The sequence below is a fragment of the Agelaius phoeniceus genome, chromosome 4, assembly GCF_051311805.1.
Source record: "Agelaius phoeniceus isolate bAgePho1 chromosome 4, bAgePho1.hap1, whole genome shotgun sequence".
NCBI lineage: Eukaryota > Metazoa > Chordata > Aves > Passeriformes > Icteridae > Agelaius > Agelaius phoeniceus.
The window spans coordinates 61,661,210-61,674,478 of NC_135268.1; positions in this window are offsets into that span (position 1 = coordinate 61,661,210).

Here is a 13,269-nt window from a genome sequence, read left to right on the forward strand (position 1 = left end):
CAATGCCTGACAGCTGCTCTTAGCTCTACTGATTTCAATCACCATGTGTTCATTGTTGTATTTACCTGTCGCTGTCGAGGCGGTCACGACATAAAGCAGAGACCACAAGCAGTCTCAGTTGGCAACACTTTATTATTGAACATGGCTGATTTTTATACACTTTCCAATTGTTTATGCTTCTTCTATCTTTACTATTGGCCACAATAAATCAACATAATACTATTGGTGAGAAGTTATAGTGACTTAACTAACTTTCTAAAAATGCTTCATCCAGCTGCAAAGTTCTTCTATCTTTCTTCTCTCGGTCTCTTTAGTTGCAGCCTTAGAGAGAGCTCCTTATCAGTTTCTTCTTACATCTCAGCTTCTTCTCGCTCCTTTAGCTAACAGGCCCACTGTTAGCTCCTTCCACATTTACCTTATCCATGGGTCTGATATCAATTAGATATCAGACTCTATATTCTCTATTCTATGTTCTACTCGTACAGGACCAAATTCCTGAGTTACTGAGTTTTAAATCAGAGCCTTTTATATGCAGGCAATGTTTAGATGAATTCATGTTTTGGTGTAGCTGCACAAAAAGTGAAAACTTCTGTATTGGGCCTGATCATCAAATATGATGATCTATTAGCATTCCACTCTGAGTAAAATATAGTGTGAAATACAGCTTTAGGTGCTGAAGGCAAATTGTGTAGTTGGAAGGGTGATCTCTTACACAGCTGAAAGAGGTGCAGGTATCACACACTGGATGTCATCAGGCTGAATCCATTTCCAATATAGTTATAACTCCTTAGCACACTTCAAATAGTTTGCATTCCTTTTGTGTACCAATATTAACAAAGTTTTTTTCCTGGAAAAAAATCGTATTTACTATATTTTGCTGAAGAATGTTATGATGTTGGATTATATATTGTTTTGTTGCATAATGATGGAATGCGCAATTTTTTTCCAAAGGTCAGAACTGAATTTTTTTTTAATACTTCTTCCTTTTCTGCTTTGAAACTAAATAGAAGTGGCAGGAGTATTAATGGTCTTCTGGTAGTGCTAAGATATGCTTTTGTTTCACTGTCCCTAAATTAAGCTTGTTATTGTCTTTAGTTTTGTCTAGATATAGACACAGTGAAATAATGTCACTTTTGTCCTTTCATTTATTTTGATTTAAATTCTAGAAACTTTTGATGCCTTGATACTATCTTTTGACAACACTGAAATGTAATGAACTGTAAATGCCCTAAAGCACAGACCTGCAAAATTTAGAATAACAAGAGTTCACACTGAAGGACATTTTATTGCCTTATTATTATACTATTACGGGAAATAGTCTTAGGAGAAATGGGAATATTAAGAAATTATTGTTCATTTGAGTCATAGGTCAAATCAGGGACCTTATTGCAAATGCATAGAAATTATCTTTACAGCTTCTAGAAGGTTAGATGGAGTTCAAGGCCAAGCATTCATACAAGTAAGAAAGGTCAAATTATACATATGATAATACTTGGTGACAACAAAGCCAAAGGTCAAGTCTGAGGCATTATTGTGGCACATACAGAGAAAATTACCATTCAGATATCATATGGCATTCCTGCTGGCTCCAGGGCCAGATTCTCATCTTGGTTCTGCTGCTACAAAACGAAAGATTCCAGTTAAGCACCTGTGCATTTGAAAGACTGGGTTTATTCTTGAATATTTAGCTTCAGTTCAATGAAGTCTCCAGTAGAGAAAGTAAACAAGTTCCCCTTGATATTTTGCCATTTCCATATTTTAAGATGTGTAGACTTCTTTTCAATAGATAAATTGGCTCCAAGGATTTCCGCTTTGTTATTGCAATATTTATGCATCCTGAATTCCTAGACAGAAAATAACCAAAGCACAGTCTTGCAAAATCTATATAGTGAATAATTGGGAGTTAGAATAACTCCCAATAGCGAATAATTATAGTTAGAATAATTGGGAGAAAGTAAAGAAATTATTATTTACTTTTTGTTGCACATTTTAGTAAATTGGTTTTTTTTAGATATTCTGTGAAAATGTTTTTGTCTGCTATCAGCATGAAACTTTTAAGTATAATAATTTTAAAAGGTTTAATTTAGAGTTTGCTGTCTTGGATAAGTGGAAGAATGAATGAATGAATGAATGAATGAATGAATGAATGAATGATTGTTTTTTCAAATAACATGTTTTTCTAAGTTGCTTACAATCCCTGGAAAATGGCCCACTTAGGAAATTAGTTGTAGAATATAAGGAAAAAGAATCAGCCTTTAAAGCAAACTTTTTTTGTTGTTGTTGCTGTAAAAGCTTTGTGTCGGCACAGATCAAATAAAATGGTCTTCCACAAATCAACAGGAGAAAAATGTTACTGATACATCAGAGAAATGACTGTTTGGAGCATACTCAAGCAGTGGGATAACCTGTACATTTACTCTAATACACTGTTCTTGGTAATTGGAAGCAATATAACATTATCTCTACTGGTATAGCTAATAAAGACCCAGAACTGTAATACAATGAAAAAGATATCTCTCTGTGTTGATTCTTTTTCATCATGTTCTGTATATGGTACCAGAATGTAAATGGTTAATAATCGTTATGATACAATGCAAAGAAATGTTTCTGTTAAACAGAAACTGATTTCATACTAATCAGCTCATCATTTATTCAAATGTATTTCACATTAAACTGGGGAAAGCTTCAATCAGAGCTAAAGACAGAAAAATTCCACTGCAAGACAAATGTGGCATTTTACTACATGCTTGTTTGAGTGTAAACTGTTACCACTCAAAATTGTGACACAGAGCTGAATATTTAGAATCACTAAAAAATAGTGTCTGCTATACACTTCATGGGGGAAACTATGGATGCAGAAAAAATTAAGCTACTATTTTTAGTATATCCATATATACACACCTGTACAAACCTATGCACATTATCTCAAAACCTGTTTGAGTGGCTTGTTTTAGTCATTGTATTTACAGTAAAATGTGGTTGATGAGAAATAGAAGGATGTTTTCTAAAAATGAAAAAAATTCAGCATTAATGGAGTTGAATCTGACATTGTGAGTGGCTCTAGCAGTACCCACCACTGAATTTTTCAGCAGACCAGTCCATCTTGTTTGATATTTAGCTGCAGTATCAGTTGAATTGTATGAGTATGAACCTTCTGTTCCACTCTCTATGAATATTTTTCCAGTCCACCAACTGGACCCTGTATTCTTGAGGTGCTGTATAATTGTCCAAAGACAATGGTGATACAGCACCACTCAGCTATTCTGCTACAGGGTGCCATCAGGAACCTTACCAACAACATTCAAATCACATGGGATGGTCACTCTTGGAGTAGGAGTGTAGCTTTTACATGCAATGCTTAGTGCATCTCTGGGGAGGGAATTTGTACTACTCAAGTAAAACCAATATAACTCTGTAGAGACTTTAATCCTGCCATGTGAAGGAAGATTCACAAAAGAAGAAGTTTGTCACAAAGATCAGTTCAAGCATTCTGCACCTGAAGAAGTCATATTTTGTTTGCCTAACAGACTGGCGAGCTCTGCTGTTTGTACCTTGAGTCTTTTTTAAAGCTCACTTAGAGCTTTAAAAATCAATAGAAGAATCAGCCCCACATTATGTCAACCTCACATTATGATATTCTCTATTGACAGAGAATATCAGTCCCACAATAAATGTTAGAAACTATGATGCAATTATAGTGCTAAGCTTCAGAAGCATTATTTCATGATCTCTACATGAAGGAACACTTTTTGACTGACCTCCCAGTGCTTTAGATTGACAACACTATGTCAGCCTGTCTGCAGTTATTGCAGTCTAAGTTACACCTCCAGCTTTGGTTTGCCTTAGTCCAGTTTCAAATACTGAGCTAACCTAGTGATGAATTACTTGAGCCATGGCTCTGTATTTGTAGTGTCTTGGTACAAATGACTCAGTACCTGACCATCTTCTCCTCTGGTTGTTGAAGAAAAACCCCAGCCACCGTCCGGTGGTGTTGGCATGTGCAAAGAACACAAACACTTCTAATGTGAAACTTATTAGTTATCTCAGCCATGTTTAATTTCCCTAAAGGAACATAATTTGGATATGATTATCTATTCAACTTCTCCAAATGTACCTCAGGTTTAAACCAGGCGTTTCTGCAGGATTCTCCCTTAATTCCAGACCTGAAACAGGACTCATTGCTCCTGGCCATTGAGCAGCGTGAGCATCCTTCTCTCTCTTAGCTTATCTTTCAGGAGAGGGAGATCAGAGGTGCAAACCAGCGCGAATGACCCCGCTTGTCCCTTGTGTCTGAGCAGCCGTCCCTGCCGGGGACAGCCGGGATGTCGCTGCGCTCCCGGCTCACTGTCCCCGGTGCGGGAGGGGAGCGGGGCAGCCGAATGCCCACGGGGCCGGGTCCCTGGGGGTCCCCGTGCTCGGTGCCGGCTCCGGCGGAGCTTCCCTTTCATCGGCGGCGCCGCTGCCCCGGCCCACGCAGCCCCGCTCCCGCCGCCGCGCTGCCGCAGCTGTTTGTGCAGCTGTGCGCCCGGCCAGATGGGAGAAGTGATTCTGCCTGGAAAGAAAAACACGCTGCTTTTTGGAGGGTGTTTTAACTTAGTTTTTCCAGCCAGATCGATTCCCTGCTCCGGTTCGCCGTGCAGGCACGGAGCTGTGCCTGGGCAGCTGCAAGACAGAAGGATGGGTGCTTTGAACCACTGGGACACACTCAAGGGACTGGCCCTGCCCTTTGATAGCGTTTAAACCGACGCTTAGGAGAGCAATTTGCCTCCTGACTTCTCTTTCTTTCCTGTATGAGCATTTCCAGCTTCTGCTGTCACCAATACACGGAGCTGCTCCTCCAGCCAAGCAGGCAAGAGGAAAATCAGGCCGGCTAACATGTGGAGGTGAAAACCCCCTTATCCCATGGGAGAACTTCCTCTGCTAGGGCAGCTGCCGTAATCCTCTTCCTTGGCAGAGCAGCACGAGCACTTTCCCCAACAGCAGGGAGGGCAGCCCAGGAAAGGTGAGAAAGCATTAGGTCTCTGCCTGCTGCTCCCTACCAGATGTGTTGCTTACCAGAAATAATGGAGGATTACTAAAAACGGTGAGTATACTTCCAATAAGTCAGTATTTCAGTATTTTTACAGGTTTTTTTTTTTTGTTTGTTTGTTTTGTTTTTTTTTTTTTTTTTTTGCAAGGCTTGGGACATTTCTAAAAGGCATTACCTCAGTCCTCTTGTGTTTGAGGCGCTTAGTCTGCCATCAGAATCTGAGCAGAGCTGGTGGTGTGTGAAGAGCATTTTTGTGCCAACATGGTCAGCCACCATGCTGTGGTCACCTGCCACCGCAGTGTGGGTGCCACCATGCCCTTCCCATGGTGAGTGACAGTCCTCTGTGAGGGATGAGCTGTGACCTGCAGCAGGAGCAGGAGCACCATGAAGGGCAGCCTCGCTTGCTCATGCACTGGCACAATCAAGGCCTCTGCACACTGCTGCCCCACTAAATTGTCTGTTTTTTCTAAAACTGGAGGAATCCATTTCAGTAATAATTTTGTTGGGCATTGATCATAAAGAATATCCTCTCCCAAATCAGACTAGCTACTTATTTCACCACCAGCCCCATGTTTCTGTGTCTGGTTACATTGCTCTGAAAGCCCAGGGAGAAAACTGGGCTTTGTTTGACCCTGCCCATGGCCAGGAAGCTGTGGGTGATGTTTCATATTACAGACTTGTTCAGTGGCAGTGAAATCAGCTAAAATTATTGCAGGGTTTAAAACAGGTTTAAATTAAATCCAAGTCAAACACAGAAGGAGCTTTGCTTCTCTTCTCATATCTGAGATAATTATAGTTATAAAATAATTACAAAGTCATCATGTGATACCAGACCTCCTTCCCCAATATTTAGCATTTTCAGCCTCTTTTGAAGCCAGTGACACAAAAAACATCCCGGGTGGGGCTGGGATGTTGGCCTGAGATCTGTAGTGATTAGGCTTTCTGCACTCTTCAAGGCTGGGTATGAAATACCTTACAGAGACCTCAATATTGAGGAGATATTAAACACTTGCTGCCAGAAACTTTATGCTCTATAGTATGGATCAAGTCACTTTTATTTTATTCCCAATATAAAAGTGCCCCCAAAATCACTCATGTATTATGGAAAAGAAAAGGTTGGTTTTGAATAGCAAATAGCAGATCTTATGTAAAAGTAACAGAGAAAAAAAACCACAATTTTTTTCCTGATTATTCTCATTTATTTTGCATGAAGAATTAATATTTTGCTCGTACTTTAACTCAATTTTACCTCTTTCTAACAGTAATAAACATTCAGTAAATATATCTGAAAGCTCTCTCCATCTTTCTTTATATGAGTATTTTGAAAGGGGCTTATCCTATATCTAGCAAATTCTAATCCCTATGAGATAAACTTTGGAAGTGAGCGAGGAATGCAGGTAGAAAGCTTTTCTCTTTCAAAGGCAAGGGTAATAGCACGTCCTTTCTATTCCAAAGTCAGAGTGAAGACAAGTTCCTCTTGATGAAAGCGCCACAGTTAATCCGTCTCAGGATTGGTGTCTCCATGCAGCACCCTGGGGAACTAGAATAAAAAGAAGTGGGTTTTGCCTGGTGAGCTGTAGAGTTACAGTGCAGGAAAATCCTTGTTGTACAGTATGCTATATTGTTTCCCTAATGTATTTTCTCTGTGCTCTGAATGAAGCGTTTATATGCAGGGAAATTGGCTTTGAGGCAGCAGATGAAATCGTAATGGTGACAATGATCTGCCTTGCAGCAGAACGAGCCATCAGCTGATGGATCATGTTAAACCACAGAGGATGCCATCCCACAACAAAGCCATAAACATTGAGAGCTGTTCTGTTAACATCCAAGAGCCAGCCCCCCAGAAAGGAGCATAATTCCAACACATTTATTAAAAGTCAGCTTCCATTCTTGTTGATTAATTGTGATCATTTGTTGAAGAGTCGAAGGCTTTTTTTTTTCTGACCTATTTTTAAATACATTCCAAAATGCTCCCAGCCCCCATATATTTCAGTTCTTTCCATTTTTGAAAATGGAAAGTTCTGAACATGAAAGCTCTGTATTAATGGTAGGGTTACGGAATGGTTTGGTTTGGTTTGGTTTGGAAGGGACCTTTAAAGACCATCCAGTTCCAGCCCCCTGCCATGGAAGTGATGTGAACAGAGCGATGCAGAGCTCTGAAAGTTCCTTACCCAACACACAGGACCATGGTGCAAGCAACTTGTGCTGACACACACCACAGGAGAGTTGCCTTTCACTGATTTTATCACTTTATTACTCAATGTTATAATTCCTTTAAACTTCAAATGAAAGCTAACATTCTGTTGTGATTTTTTGTTGTTTGCTATTTGCTATTACAGAGCTGTTCACATGTAAGGAGTGAGACAGAGCTACAGTTTTAAACGACATAATTGCCACAAGGTATTTGTGTGGTCAGAGAATAAACAATAGCCAGGCTGTTTCTTCCAACTTCAGAAAAACATTTTCTTTGAATACCCCCTTTTGCTTTCTGAAGAGTCACCATTATATCTAAACCCAGACCATACACAAAAAGCTGAGCACCAGATGATGAAAGATGTTCACAGTGCAGCTCTTGGCGACCAGTGGGAGAGTACTTCATCAGTGTTCACTGTTAAATCAGCCTCATCTGGCCTTGCAACTGCTGTGATAGGGTTTCCAGTCAGCTGATGCTATGTACAATCACACTTCATGCAGGGCTCAAACTGTCAATGCAAACTGAGCCCTTCCATGGCACATACGGCACACAAAACCCCAAATTCATAGTCACATTTGACTAACCATCCTTAAATCAATTCACATTTTAAAAAGTGCTTGTGAGAACATCAATAAGCAGGCCCATGTTTCTGCATGCTGAAGGCTTATGGAAAGGCTGCTGTTTGCCTTATCACTTGATGATTCAAAGAAGCAACAGTTGCTGGCCAATCTTATCTACCTTTCCATCCTCTTTAAGAACCTAATTTTTCAGATTTTCCATCAAATTGCAAGACTAGAATTCATTCTGACAGCAGGGAAAGTTAAGTGGCTTAATTTGTTCTTAAAAATGGGAAATTTCCTCATGTTCTGAGTCTGTCTTAGCAAACCTGGCTCCATCTCAGAAATATTAATGTTCTCTATTTTGAAAACCTCATCACATTCACCATTCAAAAGAGCAGTCTGTGTGATGGGTGGCAAAATCAGCTGCTCTTGCACTTCATTATTATAATAGAGCTGTTAAATCAATTCCTGTCCTTTCTCTTCCAAACTTTTTCTATTCTCTTGAGCTAAACTTTCTGGAAAAAATGTTACAATTCCATTTATAGATGCCAATGAGCTGCTGTAATATGCAATGCATTTATTTTAATCACATACATTATCCTGAAGGCATGTTTGTTCTTACTCTCACCTGACAATTATTTGCTATACATTTATTGTTTTAGTAATTGTGTCCTCTTTATCTTATTATAGTTGTTATTCCAGACTGATTCTCAGCTGGTGTAAGTACATTTATGGTGAGCAGTTAATAATGTTTTAGGATCAAGACCCTAGTGTTTCCAATGATCTCAAAATGATGGGAAATATAAAATATAAAATAATATAAATAAAATATAAAAAGTGTCTACTGGTTTTGCTGAAGATATATTCTAACTTTTTCTAAGGTGCTCAGGTCTGAGAGTATTTGATAATCCCCTCACGCAGCTTCCCAAGCTAGGCAAATATTCACAGTTATGTCAGGTGAATAATTTAATTAATTAAATATTGTAAATTGCATATTTGAAAGGAGTAAATAATTTTGGGTTTATTATAATATTTAAGACTCCCCAAAATAGGAAGATATTACTTTAGAGGTCAAGTCTCAATACTTCTAGCTCAAGCCTATTAATTTCTTTATTTTCTGCAAATGGGAACTGCTATGAGAACAAAAAATTGGCTTGAACTGACTTCTATATTCTAGCATGTGTTATGAAAGCACTGTCTTATTCCATTTTTATCAACTATTTTTGGTTAAAAAGCAACTATTTGACTGATAATTAGCATGCCTGTGTCTTTACAGAGTCTCAGTCTTGAAGCAAAATATGAAATGTCAAGGAGCTTAAGGCAAGGGTTAAAGATTCTTGGTGTCTTTGCCTTAAAACAGTGCCAGAGTAAGTTTTGTATCTTTCTGAAGAGGAGGTTTCTACTTCTTTCAGTGCAGCTGTTTGATTTTCTTTTTTTTTTCCATCATGACTCTGCATGCATTAGTCTCCTACAGGGCAAATTGCTTTATTTAACATGCCACAGAAAGCTACTGCTGTTGCATCAGGGAGATGGAATGCTTCTCTTAAACTGTAATGCCAATAATTGCCTTTGGACTTCCACACAAAGAAAGTTTTGGTCTTCAAACTGTCTGGAAGGGTTTGTCTGTAATTGCTGTAATGTACAATCACTCCTAGAATGAAAAGGAAAATGACATATATTTAGAAAGTTCAATAAGAACAGTGCAAACAATCAACGCTATTATCCAAGGCAGTGAATGAGCCCCATGTTCTGAGGCTGAGCCTCAGAAATTGTTTTATTGCACATGGTGAGCAGACACACTGTTAATATAAAAGTATAATAGAAGCAGTTGGAGTAACCACAAGAACACCCTCTGAAGCATCCATGTTTGGTTAAACATATTTGTCTGAATTCATACCAGGCAGCTGGGCTGACAGATTATTTATGTCTGCATTCTCCCCCTCCACACTGATTCACAGCAGAATAGGTATATCCCATCTGCACATTGAGATGTTCAATGCCTTAGACCTCTGGACTATTAAAAAGCAAAATAATACACATTTTCTAAGTTTCAAAATTGTTAAAACACTAGATGCACTTTGTGAGGGTACTTTAGCCAGATCTCTTAATGTTGGCGAAGCTCATCATGGCTTTGACCCACTTCCCAGCACAGTCAGTCACAGCACTGCCACTGACCTGCAAACCCAAAAACCTGCTGGTTTTCAGCTGTCTGAAATGCCAGAATAAGAAAGGCAGAGAAAACCGTTTCTGGTATGGATGTAAGACAACAGTGACCTAAAATGCTCTCTATGGCTTAACAGGATTTATTGTCCCTTCCTCCAAGCAGTGGGAAGTTGGATTACTGGTCAGCCACAGTGTGGGGTAGACCTTAGCAGGATCAATCTGCTGGAGTTAAAACCTGGGGAGGATGGAGACTTTTCTCTTGATACTATGTAGATGCAAGAATAAATATAAACTCCAAAAGGCAGAAGGAACAATTCACCATTTTTAAATTAAAAATCTCACAGGCCATGGAAGGGATTGTTAAAACTTTCTGCAAAATAACCTTCTGGGCAGGGTACAAAATTCTAGATTAGATGTTTGCAGCAGCTTCTGCTATCTTCTGGTCTTCTACCCACACACTAATTATTGTCTTATCATTCTATTCATTGCTAAGAAAAATAATGACTATGTTGTCATAAATGACAAGCTATCTTCAAATATGGAATAATTGAGTGAAGCATATGAATTCCCAGATCAAGATCAATCATGTCTTTTCATGAAAAGTATTCTTAGCATTAAAACTAAAGAGAGAAAAAAAAAATATCCACAACCTGTCAACAAATTTCTGATAGTGTCAAGGTACTTCTGAGTTTTTCTTCTGTGCTCCCTTCCAAACCTTTTCTATTTTTTTAATGGCTAATATTGCCTCAATTGTATGTAATTCAGACTAGCTAATGAACAACTCTCTGCTAAGTAAACTTTTATTTCTGTAAATTTTCTGGGTTTGCTAAATCAAAATATTAAAAACAAAATATAGTCCTTAGGGATATCTAGAAACAAATGGCACTTGCACCTGTAAAAGAGTATTTTTTACTGGCCCTTCTGCAGGTGTATGATGGGGATTCATGTTGCAAAAAAGATTCTCAAAGCCACAGGATACAATATAGCTGCACCTTCATTTGGGATTATTAAAGAAATCACAATAATCTGTATAAAAGTATTTTGGTCCTCAGTTTGAGGAGCTGCTGCCCTAGTAGTTTACATAGGAAAGTTACAACTCAAAAATACATTTGTGGAAATGCTGTAGTTCATATCTACATGCATTCTTGAAATCATGACTTATCTAGGTCAGTAGCAAATGTTTTTTCTCCTTGCTTGGATGAAGCTTGTCCCACTGCACAGCAGTCCTGCAAAAGGATATGGAGTAGCAGGTGATAAGTATTTTGGAAGTTCAGCTCTCCCTATTCCCATTTTTCAGTCCTCCTCCCCAGTCCCTTCCATTGTCTGGTCCTGTTCCCCTGCCATCTCAGCATCCTCAGCCCCACAGCCAGAGGAGCCCTTTGACCTCTACCAGTGTTTATTGATAACAATCCAAGTGTTTTGGCAACTGATAAGGCCCATTGTGGTTTTTGTGGTTCCTACTGCAGGTAACTCTTGCAGTTTTGTCTTGCCAAGAATCCATGAGGTACAGAGTCAGATGGAAGATGGTGCTTTGAAATATGTTGTTTTTTTCAGCACCTTAAAACATGAGTTTCTGTGTGATCTCTGGTAGAGGGACATTTCCAACAGCCTATGTTTGGTGTTTCCTTACAGTAAGGACACTGAAATTGAAACAAGTTGTGCTCCTTAATGATTTGAATGGTGAAAGATGTGCATAGAAATGACAGCTGTGCTGCAGAAGGAAGGGTCTAAGTTGTTGTGAATTTAATCAGAGGAGAAGGAAGGATTTTAATTTAAAATTTCCCTTGGCATGAAGAAAAAAAAGATTAAAACCTGCAATTTGTTCAAACAGAAAACTGAGTTTAGTTTTTTAGCTACTCATGTTTAAAAAAGTGACAAGTGTTAGAGAATAGGTATGAATAGGAAAACAAATCTGATATTTTTGAATTAGAGGGGAGTTTGACTGAATAAAAATAATCAAATTTGATAGCATTTGATTTTGTCTTATCTAGGTGTGCATTTTCCAGCAAAAAAATCTTTCAGACAGTAACTAGATCAGAGGACTCAAAGGACTATTACCATATGTGATTCTTTCCAGCTCAGTGTCCTTATAAAAAAATAAATCAGTACCATCTAAATTTCTCTTTTCCTCTTTCTCAATGAAAGAAAACCTACAGCATATTCATATGAGTCTCATAATATTTTGTTTCCAATGTTCTGCTGAGCCCATCCTAGCCCTGTCACAAACCTCTTTGTGTCTGTTTACTCCATTCCTTCAAACCATGCACCCCAATTTTTCTCCAAATCCTTCATCCCTTTTCCTAGTCACTCTGCTTCTGCATTCAAACAGGGCATTTGGGACAGTAGAAGAACAGAAGACATGAAGGTAAACAGGGAAAACTGGAAACAATATACACATACAGCCTGTCCAAAAGGGCCACAATTTCATTTGGTTTAAAATGGGAAATGTCTGCTCACACAATAAAATTAACAGTAATTTAGAAGTTTTTCTATCACAGCTGTAGCTGGCTCCCATGTGGGAGGTGGACTGCATGTGTGTGTGCAAGAAAGAAGAGATCTGGTACAACAAAGATTGTTGGTGCTTGTCTCTGAAACACAGGAAAGTCTAATGCTGACAACATGAAATACTGAGCTTAGGTTTTATCTGAAAAACCACCTGTTACTTTACTGTACAAAAATCCTACCTTCAAATAGGAGTTTTTGTCCTTCCTGCCATGGAAGGACAATATATCAAACCAGAATAGAAAGCTCAAGGCTTGATACATATTTTTAGTCCATCCTTAAAGGATGTCTCGGTGCATCCTGAGTTGTGGTGCTGTGGCTGACATGAAATCAGCTGCTGGGCATGGGCATGGGTACATTCAGCTGCTGGCTTTGCTAAATGTCTGTATCTCATACAAGTTGTGATTGCCTGCATAGCTGGGTTTGCAGCACCCAGTGGAGAGGAGTTCCTAGGTTCCTCCTTGCTCTAGGCTTGAGTTGGAATGAGTCACAGTGTGGTCCTAAAAACCCTTAACAGAGACCATACAGTGACATGGGGAATGATTTCTGAAATTTGTGTGTTCCAAAAACACATTTTCACTTCTGCTTGCCTCTTTTGATTTGCTAAAAAATCTCAAGCCCCTTTAATTATTTATTAATTATTTAATTGCTTTTTTTTACAAAATATTCAACATTTTGCAAGACTGCACCCATATTTGAAATTTTTCTTCCCATTAGGCCCCCCCCTTCCCCCCCCCCCCCCCCCAATAAATTGACACACATCAAAGCTGATGAAAGAGTAGCAGTGGTAGTTCCACTGCTTGGTTAGGCACTCTGATCTG